Consider the following 15,926-nt stretch of genomic DNA (forward strand, 5'->3'; position numbering starts at 1 on the left):
AACGTGATGTATCTGAGTTGGAAGTAGATGCCCATAATTGCCTTGTTTGGGGTTGCATTGGGTCTTTGTTGCTGCGCATGGGCTTTTCTCTAGTTGCAGCGAGCGGGGGTTACTCTTCGTTGCGCTGCGTGGGCTTCTCATTGCAATAGCTTCTCTTGTTGCAGAGCACAGGCTCTAGGCACATGGGTTTCAGTATTTTCAGGGCACGGTCTCAGTAGTTGTGGCTCGCAGGCCCTAGAGCACGCAGGCTTCAGTGGTTGTGGTGCACGGGCTTAGTTGCTCTGCGGCATGTGGGATCTTCCTGGACCAGGGATCGAACCCGTGTCCCCTGCATTGGCAGGTGGACTCTTCACTGCTGCGCCACCAGAGAAGACCCCCATAATTGCCTCTTGTAAGCTGGTAGGAGCAGGCTCCAGCATACTACTGGGCCATATTTTTTCCATGTACCAATCATTCACTCATTCTCTGGCCTATGAACTAACCAATTGTACAAATATGCCACCATCTATTTATCCATTTTCCTCTTGATAGACATCTAGATCATCTCCAGTTCTTAGCTGTTAGAAACTGTGCTTCTACGAACATTTGACGATTATATGTATTTATTTCTGTGGGTATATATCTAGAAGTCACTCATACCAGCAGTGTATGTGAAATTCTAATTCCTCCATATGCTTGCCAACTAAATTGTATTTCCCTGACAGCTAATAAAATAGAACAGCTTCTCCTAAGTTTGTTGCCCCACTTGTGTTCTCTGAAGTGACTGTTCAAGTATTTTGTCCAATTTTCTGTTGGGTATACTAACTTTTTCTTTTGGTGTTTTTGGAGGAATTTTTTTGTACTTGTGCCTATAATTTTATAATATGTATATTTTACTCAATAATGCAGACTTTCATGTTAGTACATAAATTTTTTCCTTTATTGTTTTTAGTAGCCTTATAATATTTTAAAGAATAGATGTGAAAAATAGATTTTTTCATTCTTAAGCATACTAAAAATTTCTATGTGTATCTGATTCATGTGAGAGTTTAATATATTGGATCAAAGCTGAAATCTGTCCTGGAAAGTAGCACCAGGAATTTTGTTATGAATAAACATTTAAAAGGAAAAGTGGCCCTTAAAGAACTTGAAAGATGAAAAGATATTCTCCAGTCTGATGAAATAGAAAGGCCATTTTATTCCACACACAGCAGAATAATCACAGAATGCTGGTGATTCTAGTTTTGTAAGAAGCAAGGTGAGTGTGATTTGGATAGGATAAAGTAAAAATTGTTGAGATTTGTTTGGAATATAAAAGGAAGAGCTCAGCCAGAAGCCCATTAGGAATAACTATTGGCAAAGGTCACAGTTTTGAAGGTCTGTAGTGGGAATTCTGAGAAAAAATACATTATTAAGACGTAGACTAAAGAGAATTAAATTAGCAAGTGTCTCAAGAAATATCTTCCTCAGAGTTCTTGAGAACATATGGAGAATGGTAAACTGAAGATTCAATTAAATGAAATTTTATTGGGAGAGGGGAGGAGTGTCGATTGCTGGGATGTTTCATTGTTTAAGCTAGAAACTAAAAACTCTGTTTTTTGGGATTTTGGTTTTGTTTGTTTTCTAAATAATTCGAAGTCTTTTACACTATTGTTGGGAGTGCAAAATGGTGCAGCCACAATGGAAAGCAGCATGAAGGATCCTCAAAAATTTAAAAAGAACTACCTTATGATCCAGCCATCCCACTTCTGGATATTTATCCAGAAGGATCGAAAGCAGGACTCGAAGAGATGTTAGTACTTCCATATTAATTGCAGCCATATTCACATAAGATAAGATGTAGAAGCAACCTAAATGTCCATCAACCAATGAAAGGAGTTTTTTTAAATAAAGTAGGTATACATAACATAGAATACTATTCAGCCTTGAAAAAAAGGGAATCCTGCAATATGTGACAACACTGATGAAACTTGAGGACATTACGCTAAGTGAAATAGGCAGTCACAGCAGGGAAATACTGCATGCTTCAACCTATATGAAGTATCTAATGTAGTCAAACTTGTAGAAGCATAGAATAGCATGGTGGTTGCTAGGGAGCTGCTAATGAAGGGCTATAAAATTTTCGTTATGCAAAAGGAATAAGTTCTAGATATATGCTACATAACATTGTGTCTACAGATAATACTGTGCAGAATAGAGAGCAGTGTTGTTTGGAATACTTAAAGATCTGTTAAAAGGTCAGATACATTAAATATTCTTACCACCATTAAAAAATAACAAAAAACTAGATGGCAATTCTAAAACTAAAGGATGCTAAAAGGCCCCAAGTATAACCAAAACAATACATTAACAAAAATTTAGTTTTTAAAATGTGGTATCTTAGATTCATTGAGAGTATTCACTTTGAAAATATTCACAAAAAATATTATTGAAAAGACACAAACATTCACACATACAAATATGCCAAAGTACATATTTTCAAAGTCATGCCTTTGAAATCAGACATATTTGATTTTAAATCTACCTCAGGTGCTCACATACACAATTATAGGTAAATTGTTCAGTTTTACCCCTTTTATAGTCTCTACCAACTCCACAGAAAAGGCTCTGCGCAAAGTTACCAAGACAGTGGTCAATTCTCTTTGCTCCTCATTTTCTCTATTTCTCTTTCTCTCCCTGTCTCTGTCTGTCTGTCTGTCTCTGTCTCCCTCTCTCCCTCTCTCTCTTTTATTAGTGAGATGGACTCCACCTTGGCACTGTATAGCCATGAGTTATCTACACCCATACGGAAATCTGTTTCTACCAAATGGGAAAAACCTGACCAAAGTGTAGGTTTCCATTAAGATCAGAGTTCTTTAGACCTATGTAGGAAGAATTTTAAGTAACATAAGAACCAAAAGAAAATTAAACCCAGTGATGTAACCACCTGAGTGAGGTTGCAGAGTCTTGTGAGAAGAAAAATTAAGTCAAATCTAAACCCAAGCATGTAATCTCTGTTGTTTATTAGACCTACAAGACTATTAGGTGAATTGATATCGTGACTACAAATAGGGTATCACAGGCATAGTATCTCTGGTCAGTATCTCAGGTAAATATGCCAAACAGGTAAGAGAGTATCCTTGAAGACTCTTTGCGATGGTACCAATACTTCCTTTGTGAGAAAGCATATTTTTACCTCTAGAATATTTAGATTTAAACATAGAAATGTTTAGGTAATCAAATTAATTATTTAATATTCCATTAATTATTATTTCAAAACTGTGCTGTGTGATATTTAAGAGAATTTGGCCTATTCGATTAGACTTGATTCTAATATAAGCTATATAATTGAGTAATTCACTTAATCTTTTGGGTTTTAAATTGAAATTACTTACTATATTTATATGCAGTTTTACTGAAATATGTAAAAGAAGTTAATATTCCCCATAATTATAAATTAAATTTTTTTAGACTTATAAGAATTAATTTTAAGTACTTGATAGGGTTTGTCAGGTGATTGAATTGCTTAAAAATTAACAGAATACATTAAATGTATAAATGCTGTTTAAAATGTTTGACAGTATTTAATTAACTGTGTAAAATAAGACTAAAATTATGAAAGGTCCCAGGGTTATTGTTAAAATTTACTTGATTTATTAATTGAATAAGATATATATACTGAAACTAAAGTTAAGAAAGAACAAGTTCTGTTTTAAATTTCAACCTTCAATCAACCAAATATAGATTATAAAAATTAAAATAAAATTCTGAATAGTTTTTTTTTTCTGTATAAACCTACCCTTAAGGATATTCAAAACAATTTTTTAAATGTTACAATACAGATCCTCAAAGAGTTTAATAAAGTGAAATGCTAGTTCCCCAATTAACACTTTCTCTTCCAGACCAGATGATATCACTTCTCTCAAACTGGCATTCGTTCTCAGTCTCCTTTGCCAGCTCTTCCTTTACCAGCCCTTTAAATGTTGGACTGTCTCAAGGCTCTGCCTTTGGCCCTGTGCTCTCTTCTTTCTATAGCATCTCTTGAGGTGATTTCAAACTCTAAGTATGATCCATGCTCTGGTAGAAACTGCTCACCAAACACATTTCCTGTTTCTTAGGCATACAGCTAGGCCAGAAGTTCTCAGTCTCCCTTGAAGTTAGTAGGTCCACATTACTGTGTAAGAGTTAATAAAATATATAAATAAATATAAATAAAATAAAATATGAGTTAATAAAATATATAAAATATAATAAAATATATAACTTCCTTAGAGGTATGAAGCCAAGATTCTTAAGAGGCCAGAGTAGTTTTCTCATTTTATTAAGTTTCTTTCTGTACCTCCTTTCAATTGAAAAGAATTGAAGTCATAAACACTTTTTTCCCCTTCCATTTTCGTTATTGACTTTACATAAACATGAGGTAAGTTATACTGATAAAAACACTCTGGACTTTGTCATCCCAGATCAACTCTATCGTTCAATTAAAACTCTGCACACAGGAAAGTAATTTGGATTGATAAGCAAGTGGGACAGATGCTTGTGCTAGCTCGTATTTCAGCAGATAGGACGCCTCCAAAACCATCATCATCATCACTACTATAGCTTTGAGTTTGGACATTCTGGGTTCTAAAATTTTGACAGCAAGAGTAAGGTAACATTGTCCGAGCCCCAAATATGGAGGAGTTCTATAACTGAGGACTTTGAAATACAATTAAAGAATTCTTCTCTTTTGCATGGCCTAAATTCTGCAAACGCTCTTCTATATGTCTTCATATTCTGTTCTTCTGCATTCAGATGATTCTTTGTACTAAAAAGAAATTAACCATATATATGTACATCCTTAATGTTCAGAATTCACTGTACATATCTAGGTGTATATGTGCAGTGTCCCTCTATTTCCCCCCTCTGTCTCTGTTTCTCCCTGTGTGTGTTGACCACTACCTGCACCATTTAAAATGCACTTCTCTTCCCAAAAAGAGTGTATTATTCATGGAGATCTCAAATGAAGAAGTTCCTTCCACTGGACAGAAATGTGCATAGAATATCTTCCTTTGGCTGAAACACTTTAGAATTGTTATTGTTTAACCATTTTATGGCCCATAACATGTTAGGGAAGTATGCTTATTTAGTACATATACCCTATATTCTTGTTTATTTTTCATTCTGTTTTACTTTGTGAATCTTTTTTTTCCTAGTTGTCTTTTTAACAGACATAAATAGAGATATAATTCATATATCATTCACTCATTTAAAGTATACAATTCAATGGTTTTTAATCTATTCACAGAGCTGTGCAACCTTCACCAAAATCAAATTTAAAGCATTTCCATTACCCCAAAAAGAAACCCCATACTCAATGACAGTCCTTACACCCCATTTCACCCAAACTCCACAACCCCCTTATAAGCCACCTCAAATCTTTTTTGGTGGGACTAAGTCTAGAAATGTGTCACTTCTATGCTCCAGCCCAATTTATATGTGCCTGTTCTAGGTTGAATATGTTTCCCCAAATTTTATATATTGAAGTCTTAAGCCCCAGTACCTCAGATGTGACCTTCTTTGGAGAGGGGGTCTTTACAGAGGAAATCATGAGGCCATTAGAGTGGGCCATAATCCAATATGACTAGAGTCCCTATGAAAAGGGGAAATTTGGTCATAGACGTTCATAGAGGGAAAATGTCTTATGAAGAAGAAGGCCGAGGTCAGGGTGATGCTTCTACATGCCAAGGATGCCAATCCTTATCACCAACAGAAGCTGCAGGAGGGACATGGAACAGAGTTTTCTCTCACAGTTCTCAGAAGGAACCGACCCTGCCAACATTTTGATTTTGGGCTTCTAGCCTGCAGAACTGTACCAATAAATTTCTGTTGTTTAAGCCACCCAGTTATGGAATTTTGTTATATCATCCCTAGGAAACTAATACAGTGTCTCTAGTGAAACAACTGGCTTGTTAACTGCAGATCTTTTCTTTGGCATTTCTGTTCTATACTGGAGTAGGCATTCATCAGGAGAAGTGAATTTGTTTGTTACATACTTTACTCTGTGGTAGTTTTGTAAGGGATACAAAATATAACATGATTCCTGCCTTAAAATATGAAATTTATTAATCAAATATCTATTGAGTGCCAGATGTAATTATGTAACAGGCACTCAGTCAGGATATGGGTCTCACAGTGGTGAGCACAAGAGCTGGTGATCCCTACTCTCATGGAGGAAATAGTCTGGAAGATGGCAGTGGGGTGAAGCATTAAGAACATACACAAGATAAAATAATTGCACGTTATTATAAATAGTTTGAAGGCAAAGAAGGAAAATCACATTTTTATAATAGTAATTTCAATGCATACAAATATGTGATCATTGCCAAGTAGGAAAGAAACAACTGTGCAAGGAGGAGGGAACAGTGATCATCCTTGGCTGTGAGATGGTCTGGGAAGCCCTCCAAGGGAGGGCATTTGAGCTCAGCTTACACAGAGCAGTTGACTTTGATAAAGGGTAGGGGGAGACCCCATTTACAGTTGATGTACACTTGATTGCATATGATTCCCAAGATGGGAATAAGCATGAACCTCTGGGTCACTAGTAGTCCACTTGTCTGGAACATAAAGAAATAGAATAAGCAGAATGATATGGTAATCATAGCTGTTATTATTTTTTAATGCTTACTAAGTGCCAGGAACTGAAACAAAGGTTTACTTTATCTTAGTTACATTCACATTTTTTATGAGGTGGCCTGTAGTTGTCCCAGTTTACAGATGAGGATGTTGAAGTTTGCTCAGCCATTGCTTTGAACTCATGTTATCATACCACACAACACACCACCAACACTGATTCATAGGAATAGCTGTGATTCGGAATGAGGTCTCCAACTCCAACACACTGTTTATTCCATGAAAGGGGACTGTGTCCCCACCTACAGTCAGAGGATGGGTTGCAGGCAGATTCTAGAATACTTTGTATTCCTAGCTAAAGACTGCAAAGTTTATTTTAGAAGAAACAAAGGGAGAAATAGAACTTTGGCAAAGTGGTTACATGAACTGAAATGTGTTTTAGTATATACATGCTAAAACGTTGAAGCAGGAAGAAACTGGGGAATATAGAATCCCTTAGCCCTTAATAAAGGGAAGATCCAGATGAGAAATACAGATGTTTTATTAGGATGGCTTAATGTGCACAAGAAGCATCTGAGGTGCCTCTTAATAATCCCTCTTTCCAGGCACTACCCCAGAGGAGTGTTGATGTGAGGAAGCTTGAGACAATATTCTGTTCTCACTCAGCCAAAAGGTTAGGGAAGCAATGTGAGCCAAACTTCCTCCTTCACAGCAAGGCTTTGGCCTGTAGGGACCAGAATTCATTCATCTTTTCATTCCTTTTCCCACTAGGACCTGAGATCTTGCTCATAATAAGCATGTGGATGAATTGAATTGAACTGTTGGAGCGAAAGACTCTTGTCAAAGAAGAATCCTTAGGATTGTTTGAATTGAAAAAGAGAACAAATTCAAGAAAACACGATTTGTAAGTCTGGAAGAGAGAACACGTGGGCGTACAGGGATGCTTATATGTGACCAACAAAACAAAATTAAATGAAATCTCTAGCCTATTATATCTGAGTGATTTGCTGCTTAGGGTGCGTGATTAAGTTCCTAGCAGGTTTTATGTCTGTTGGGTACTTTTCCTCTACAGGCTCTGAAAGCACTTTGAAGAGGCTGCGTCACCATTAGGAGACAATATAAAGCACCATTTGATTAGAGCCTCCTGCTCTGGAAACACGCAGGCAGCGTTCTTTCTGCTGAGTGTCAGAGAGGAAGCAGAGAACTGTTTTTGTCCATTGAAATAGCAGGAAGATATGTAGGGAAGCACAATATTGTTTTCTGAGTTGGAAATTGGCTAGAACACAGACATGTGAGTGCCCATCTTCTCTAAAACACGCTGGATTCCAATACATATGAATGGGGTGAAACATTAAAATAAATGGCAGGCTCAAACGATACTAAAGCCCTTATTTATGAAGTCCTCATTTATTGACCTGAAGGTAGCTGGCATTCCAATAAATATCTGTTGAAATAAAAATATCAATAACAAATTTAGGGCATACGTGCTCTCAAGGGGCAGCTGGCTTGTTTCTCACACCTCTTCTGTTGCTGGACCTAGATGTAGAAAGGTTGTCTGTCCTTCTTTCTCCTAGTTGACACTTCCAGATCATTTTCCTTCTGTCTTCCTTAAAACTCCCCCAGCATAATGCTCATATCATTAGATTATATTACTTATTACTCTTATTTATTGCTTTAAGATTGTATCATATATGTCTTTACAGCAGTCCTGTGTGTCATATAAGTTTTTCTAACACTCCTGTCATAACTCATGATAAATGTCCATGGATTAAATTTCCAAAATCCTGACCTCTCTTTCAGAGAACTTCCATTCTACTTCAGCTACTCAGGTCCTTGGTTGTACCCGAGAATAATCCGTAGTGAGCTCCTCTGTCCTGCTGCCACCACATCAACTAACCTGTTCTATCTGCACATGAGTATTCTCCCTTCTTTCATGCTACTAGGAATGAAGTAACCATGATCCTATATGCTAATACTTGTACACTGGGTCTCACTCCCTTTCACTTCAGCAATTAGACTCTCTCTCTCTTCTTTATGCAATATTTCTCTGTCTCAACCAGACCATTACCAAAATCATGCAAACATACTGTAATATCTTTTTTTAAAAATCCTTCTTTAAATAATCTCCAACTATTACCTGATTTCTCTGCTTCCCTATGTATCAGAATTCCTTGAAAGAAGTCTCTTTTACTCATTCTGTCCCCTCTCTCTCTTCCAGTTCTGTCTTGAATCTACTCCAGAAGGTCTCCACAGTAAACAAAAAGTAGCCCTTCTCAAGATTATGAATGACTTCCATTGTGCTAAAATCATTGGTAAACTCTCAGTCTTTCTCTTAATTAATTTCTTCATAGCTTTGAAAAAATTTTTTTTCATTGAAGTATAGTTGATTTACAGTGTTGGGTTAGTTTCTGGTACACAGCAAAGTGATTCAGTTATACATATACATATTCTTTTCCATATAGGTTTTTACATGATATTGAATATAGTTCCCTGTGCTAAACAATAGGTCCTTGTTAGTTAGTTATTTTATATACAGTAGTGTATACGTTAATCCCATCCTCGTAATTTATCCCTACCCTGCTTTCCCCTTTGGTAACCATAGTTTGTTTTCTGTATCTGTGAGTCTGGTTCTGTTTTGTAAATAAGTTCATTTGTATCATATTTTAGATTCCACATAAAAGTAATATCATATGATATTTGTCTTTGTCTGACTTACTTCATTTAGTATGATAATCTCTAGGTCCAACCATGCTCCTGCAAGGGGCACTATTTTATTCTTTTTCATAGCCGTGTAGTATTCACATATATATGTATACTACATCTTCTTCATCCATTCATCTATCGGTGGACGTTTATGTTGCTTCCCTGTCTTGGCTATGGTAAATAGTACTACTATGGACATTGGGGTGCACGTATCTCTTTGAATTACAGTCTTCTCCAAATATATGCTCAGGAGTGGGATTGCTGGATCATATAGTAGTTCTAGTTTTAGTTTTTGAAAGAACCTCTGCACTGTTCTCAATAGTGGCTGCACCATTTTACATTCCTACCGACAGTGTAGGAGGGTTCCCTTTTCTCCACACACTCTCCAGCATTTACTGTTTGTAGGCTTTTTAATGATGGCCATTCTGATTGGTGTGAGGTGATACCTCATTGCAGTCTTTATTTGCATTTCTCTGATTATTAGCGATGTTGAGCATCTTTTCAAGTGCCTGTTGGCCATCTGTATGTCTTCTTTGGAGAAATGCCTATTTAGATCATCTGTCCATTTTTTTGATTGGGTTGTGGATGACTCTTTCCTTGAAATACTTTCTTCACTTGGCTTCTGGAAGCTTCCCTCTCAGTTCTCCTATTCCCCTTGGTTGTTTCTTCTAGCTCCCATTGTTGACTCTTCTCATCTCTCCACTGGGGTTCACTGGGGTTTGCTTCTTAGATCCCTTCTCTTCTGTATCAACACGCATTCCCAAGGTGATATCACCCACTCTTATGGCTTTAAATATTATCTGTATGTTGATGATGTTCAAATGTTCTTTCCCCTGAACTTAAGATTCTATTCAACTGCTACTGGACATCCTCACTTGCAAGGTAATAGACATCTCAAATTTAATACATCCTGAGTTGGACTCTTGATAGCAGCTCCTCCAAACCTGATCTTTCTGTACATTTCCCGATCTCATTCAACGTCAACTTCTTCTTCCAGTTGCTTAAGCAACTTGGAGTCACTGCCCCTTCCCAAGTGACTTTTCTCTTTTTCTCATACATATTCGATCCATCAATCAATACTGTTTATTATACCTTCAAAATGTATAAATAATCTAATTATTCCTCTCCCAAGGCCAACTCCTCCAGGTGGCCTTGATCTGTTTCCTGGGTAAATACAATACTCTACTTTTGGTGTCTCTGATTCAGCACTTGCCTCCCTCCTATGGTTTGTTCTGAACGTAGCAGCTAGGTCAGATTGGGTAATGTCACCCTTGAACCCTAAACTCTACAGTGGTTTCACACCATCCTCCTTACAGTGGCCAACAGACCTGCGTGATCTGGCCGCCATTTTTTTCTTCAGCCCTAACTTATCCTTCTCTTTTCAGGCCTCATTCATTCATCACACTGTCCTCCTCGGTGTTCTTCACACTCAACGCGTGCTTCCAACACAGAGTTTTATTGTGCCTTTCCTTGGAGCACTTTCCCCCAAATACCCACATGTCTCCCTCCATAACCTCCCTCAGGGCTTTGCTAAAGTGTCCGTTTCTCAGGGAGGCTGTCCATGACCACCATATTTAAAATGATACTCCTCCCAGCACTATCTGTCCTCCATCCCTCGTCAGTTGAGGAAACAACTCCAGAGAGCTTTAGAGATTTCTACAAGCTCACATGGCGTTAGTGGAAGAATGCTAAGTCTTCTTGTTTATGTGTCTTTTCAGATAAATCATATTATACTTGAAAGTAGAGTCATTTTAAAATTTGGTTTAGTTCAGAATGTTTGCATGAAGTATGAAGTTGTTTGATACAATAATTATTTATATTGTTACAATTTGTTTTATTTTATCTATAATAATTCATCAAATCATTATAAGCTTACTTTACAAAGTAATTCCACATTAATCATTTTGTTGTGTCTTATTCATACTCATTTGAACAACACAGGTAGATATAACTCTATTATTAATCTCATGTCCCAGATGATCACATTGAAGTTCAAGGATTTGTGGCCTCGCTCAATGTCACATAGCTAGTAAAAGTAGGTGCCAATATATAAATACAGGTCTTCTGATTCCAAGCTTACTCCAATCCACCAAAAGTATTATTTAAATCAAAGTATTAATTGTCTACAGAAAGTAAACTTGAAGAAATAGGTTAGCCAGTTTTAAGCTATTTCTTTGCTTGGAAGAAGAGGTGATAATTTTCATTCTCTTTAAAGCACTCGTTGATGGTGAAACTGGACACTTCCTGTGTCTCCTGAATTGAAATTTCATTATTTAGTTTGAAGTATTAATTTGAAGTATTGTTAGTCCTCAAGACATTAGATACAGTCATGTTTACGCATAATTTTGTAAGCTTAGTTCAGAGTTAGATGTAACGTAATTGTTTTTAGGTTCTCTGTGCTAATGCTTCTATCCATCAGAGCAGATAACTGAGGAATCCTCTATATGTATCATATGCATGGACTTCCTCAAATTATCAACATGGCACTTAGGTTTCTTATCTTGGAAATCTCTTAGCTCTTTTACAATATTGCAACAGGACAACTTCCAGAGGAAAATGTCATTTTGATCATTTTGTGTTTTCATGAAGAAATAATGATTATTATTAAATGTTGGTTCTATTTATGTTGAGTTACTGTTAAAATGCCATATAGTGACTATTTAATTATATGCTACTTCCTCTTAAAAACACTTGAAAATACGATCACATATGCTATAGGTTAATAATATATAAGTACATATATATTACTTATATATTTCTTCAACCACGGTTGAAGAAAAATCAACTGTGCTTGAAGAATGATGCATGATGCTTGAAAAAGAGAAGAAAGAAGGAAAATTTCCCTCACTTCAGCATTTTTTATTCTTCTACAATCATATTCTTTTCTAGATCAAGAAGATTCGTGGAATTTGTATTATTGAATACTTTTTTTTTAAGCTGAGGAAACTACAGTTCTAAGTGTTGTGCCAAAAATCACACAGTCAATTGGTAGCAGCACCAAAACCAGAACATAGTGAGTTTTCAACTATGTGCCAGAATCCCCCCAGCCCCTGACTTCCTTAATAACGTATTACTTAATAATTTAATTTCACTTGAACTTCTCCTTTGTAATCCCCAGAGTAGATTATAATACAAAAAAGAGGAAGTTCTGAAAGAACACATTTATGATCAAATTTTAATTTTCCTTTTTTATATAGCATCTAGCAGTGTGCTCATCCAATGTGCATTGCAAATAACTATCATAAATATTGTAAACACCTGATTAAACTTTCTCTTTTATCACTGCATACAAAGACATAGGTGGGGGACCCATGCGAGCATCTCCTCACACCACGGTTAGATTATTGGCTAGTACAACTCTGAGCCCTTCTCCCCACTCCCAATCATTCCCAGCCACCATATCCTATGCTTTTCCAATCCAGCTGACAAGACCATCTTCCTAAAGTCTTTTAAGTTCTCAGAACAAAATCCTCAGTAATTCATTTCAAGAAATATTAAATCTAAATTTCTCTAACAAGGTTCTATAAATCTCACCCTATTCACTAGTATTGTGATGGAGAGGGAAGGCGTGCATGAGGCAATTTTTTTTCACTTCTTATTTTTAAAATCATTTTTATTGGAGTATAGTTGCTTTACACTGTATTAGTTTCTACTGTACAGCAAAGTGAATCTGCTGTAGGTATACATATATCGCCTCTGTTTTGGATTTCCTTCCCACTTAGGTCACCACAGAACACTGAGTAGAGTTCCCTGAGCTATACAGTAGGTTCTCATGAGTTATCTATTTTACACATAGCATCAATAGTGTATCTATGTGAATCCAAATCTCACTTCTTTTTAAAAGTTTTATTGAAATACATATAGTTGATTTACAATGTTGTTTTAGTTTCAGGTGTACAGCAAAGTGGTTCAGCTGTATAGATAGATAGATAGATAGATAGATATAAAAATATATATATTCTTTATTTACATTCTCTTCCATTATAGGTTATTACAAAGTATTGCGTATAGTTCCCTATGCTATACAGTAGGTCCTTGTTGTTTATCTATTTTACATATAGTAATGTGTATATTTTAATCCAAAACTCCCAATTTATCCCTTCCTCCCCTCCCCTTTGGTAACTGCAAGTTTTTTCTATGTCTGAGTCTATTTCTGTTTTGAAACTAAGTTCATTTGTATCATTTTTAATATTCCACATATAAGTGATATCATATGATATTTGTCTTTCTCTGTGTGACTTACTTCACTTAGTATGATAATCTCTAGGTCCATCCATGTTGCTGCAAATGGCATTATTTCATTCTTTTTTATGGCTGAGTAATATTCCACTGTATATATGTACCACCTCTTCTTTATCTATTCCTCTGTCAACGGACAGAGGTTGCTTCCACGTGTGTGAGGCAATTTTTTAAATTTTAAGCTGTGGAGGAGTAAGAATTCCTTGTGTGTGGGGGGGTTGATCTTAATATTGAAGTCAGAGGCATAATCCATGAGGACAGAGGGCAATCAGAAGCAACAGAGGCAAGAGGCAGTCTTTTCCTCAGAGGAGAAGCTTGAGCTGTCAGAACACTCCTCTTGGAGGAAAGAAGCACAGGTGGAGGCTCCCAGGAGCTCTTTTCCCGATAGTGATGAGGCCACCTGGCAGTTCCTGAGGACTGGGACCCTGACACCTCAGTCACATGCAGTTGCCCCAAGTACAATGCACACTTTACCTTCCTTCTTAATCTCCAGAGCTTTCCTGAAAAGTTTCACTGAATTCTTGATCGGTAACAGTTTTAGGCTGTTTGAAAATTTCCTCTTGATCTGCATACTTCTTAATGCACCATTAAGTAGAAACCACCCCAGTTCAATCTTTTACCGTGAGACCAAACATACCTTTTTTAGGTACTTGTTGGGATGGTTCTTTGCACAAGTCAAAAAAGAAGGATGCTCTCTGAGGTTACGAAGACAGTGCAAGTGTGGCAGGGACAGACTTGTCAGAATGAACACACTGTGGCATTCTGAACTAAACTCAAGGCGATCTCTATTCAAAGGCACTTTAAGAATTATGCATGACAATCAATTGTAATGTAAAAGGAATCTATTAACACTTCTGTTAATAATTATTTTATCTAAAATTAAAATAAAACATGATTTAGGTTTATTCATATTTATATGAACACAAATGTATATGTTAATATCACATGTGTATAATATGTACTTCCAATGTATGAACACATATGGATGAATGTATATATTTGGTGAATATACATATTGTTCATATATTGGGAATACACTCGCCAAAATTTCCACTGATGGGTTGAAGCATTGAGGAAGTTTGAAAACTGCTGCCTAGCCCTTCTCCTCGTCTGCTTATGAAACCTGAGGAGCTATTCACCTCAGTATTTTGCAATGACACAAGTAGGTTAGAGATGAATTTGTTTATCCCCCCAGAATAGCTATAAATGTGGTTGTAAAGACAATGTGGGTTTTCTGTAATCAGTGAAACTGAGGGAGCAAAGAGAGGATACTAAAATGTCTTGCTTTTGTCCTACAATGTTGTCAATAGACAACAACAATTTTTTAAAAAGGGAAAACTGAGGCCCAGAGAGGTTTATTAAATTGCTTAAGATAACAGATCTTATTACAAGCAAAGTAAGCATTTGAATTCCGGACTATTTGTCTTTAAATCTTGCCTCTTGCTATGAGAACTTGCTGCATTTGTTCTTTTCTTTATATTATTCTCAGGACATCATGGCCTTTTTCTCCATCCTTTCCTTTATCCAAATTCTCTTTATCCTTCAGGACTCAGCCCCCATCTCTATGAAGCTTTACTGATGATTCCAGTGCTTATTAATCAATCTCTTTTCCAAACTCCCGGTGTGAGCCTCGTTTACTGAGGGTTTACTCTGTGTCAGATATACAGACATCTAAAAGTATCTCCTCCCACATCATTATGAGTCATTGTGATAGGCAGAATAATGGCTCCCAAAGATGTCCCCACCCTAATCCCTGGAACCTATGAATATGTTACATGGCAAAAGGAATTTTGCAAATTAAGGTGATGGACCTTAAAAAAGAGGGGTTATCCTGGATTATTTGGCTGGGCCCAGTCTAATCACATGAGCCCTTAAAAGTGGAAAAAGAAGACACTAAAGGCAATCAGAGATGTGACAGAAGAAGATGCAGGAGAGATCCACAGCATGAAAGGGACTTGACCCACTGTTACTATCTTTGAAGATAGAGTAAGGGGGGGCCACATGCCAAGGAATATATCTGGTGTCTAGAACCTGGGAGCAGCCCTCCAATGACAGCAAAGGAAAGAAGACCCTAGTCCTACAACTGTAAGAATCTGAATTCTGCCCATATCCTGAATGAGCAGGAATGCATTCTCCCTTAGAGCTTTTAGAAAGGAATGAAGGCTTGTGGACACTTTGATTTCCACCTGGTGGGAGCCGGAGCCCAGAATCCAGCCAAGCCCACCTGGGCTTTTGACCTAGATAACTGTGAGATAATAAATGTGTGTTGTCTTACGTTGCTAAATTTGTATAATTTGTTACAGCAGCAGAAAACTAATACAGTTGTTACCTACAATTTCCAAGTAAAAATTTGAGCCATAGAAGAGTTATGCTCACACAACTCCCAAGTGTCTGAATTGACTCAAATATACTCT

The 15,926-nt window shown here is 36.8% G+C and overlaps 1 protein-coding gene across 1 annotated transcript in view; it reads left to right on the plus strand.

Annotated features, from left to right (window-relative positions):
• LOC111171265 (tripartite motif-containing protein 43) overlaps positions 1-15,926 on the plus strand; it is a 46,587-nt gene that overhangs the window by 19,336 nt on the left and 11,325 nt on the right. The window contains exon 3 of the mRNA XM_089915471.1: positions 7,342-7,474. The gene's annotated coding sequence lies outside the window, so the exon portion shown is untranslated. The remainder of the gene's footprint in view (positions 1-7,341; positions 7,475-15,926) is intronic.

This window comes from Delphinapterus leucas, chromosome 7 (genome assembly GCF_059928025.1).
Source record: "Delphinapterus leucas isolate spDelLeu-1000000601 "Yukka" chromosome 7, BTC_Dleu_Yukka2, whole genome shotgun sequence".
NCBI classification, from domain to species: domain Eukaryota; kingdom Metazoa; phylum Chordata; class Mammalia; order Artiodactyla; family Monodontidae; genus Delphinapterus; species Delphinapterus leucas.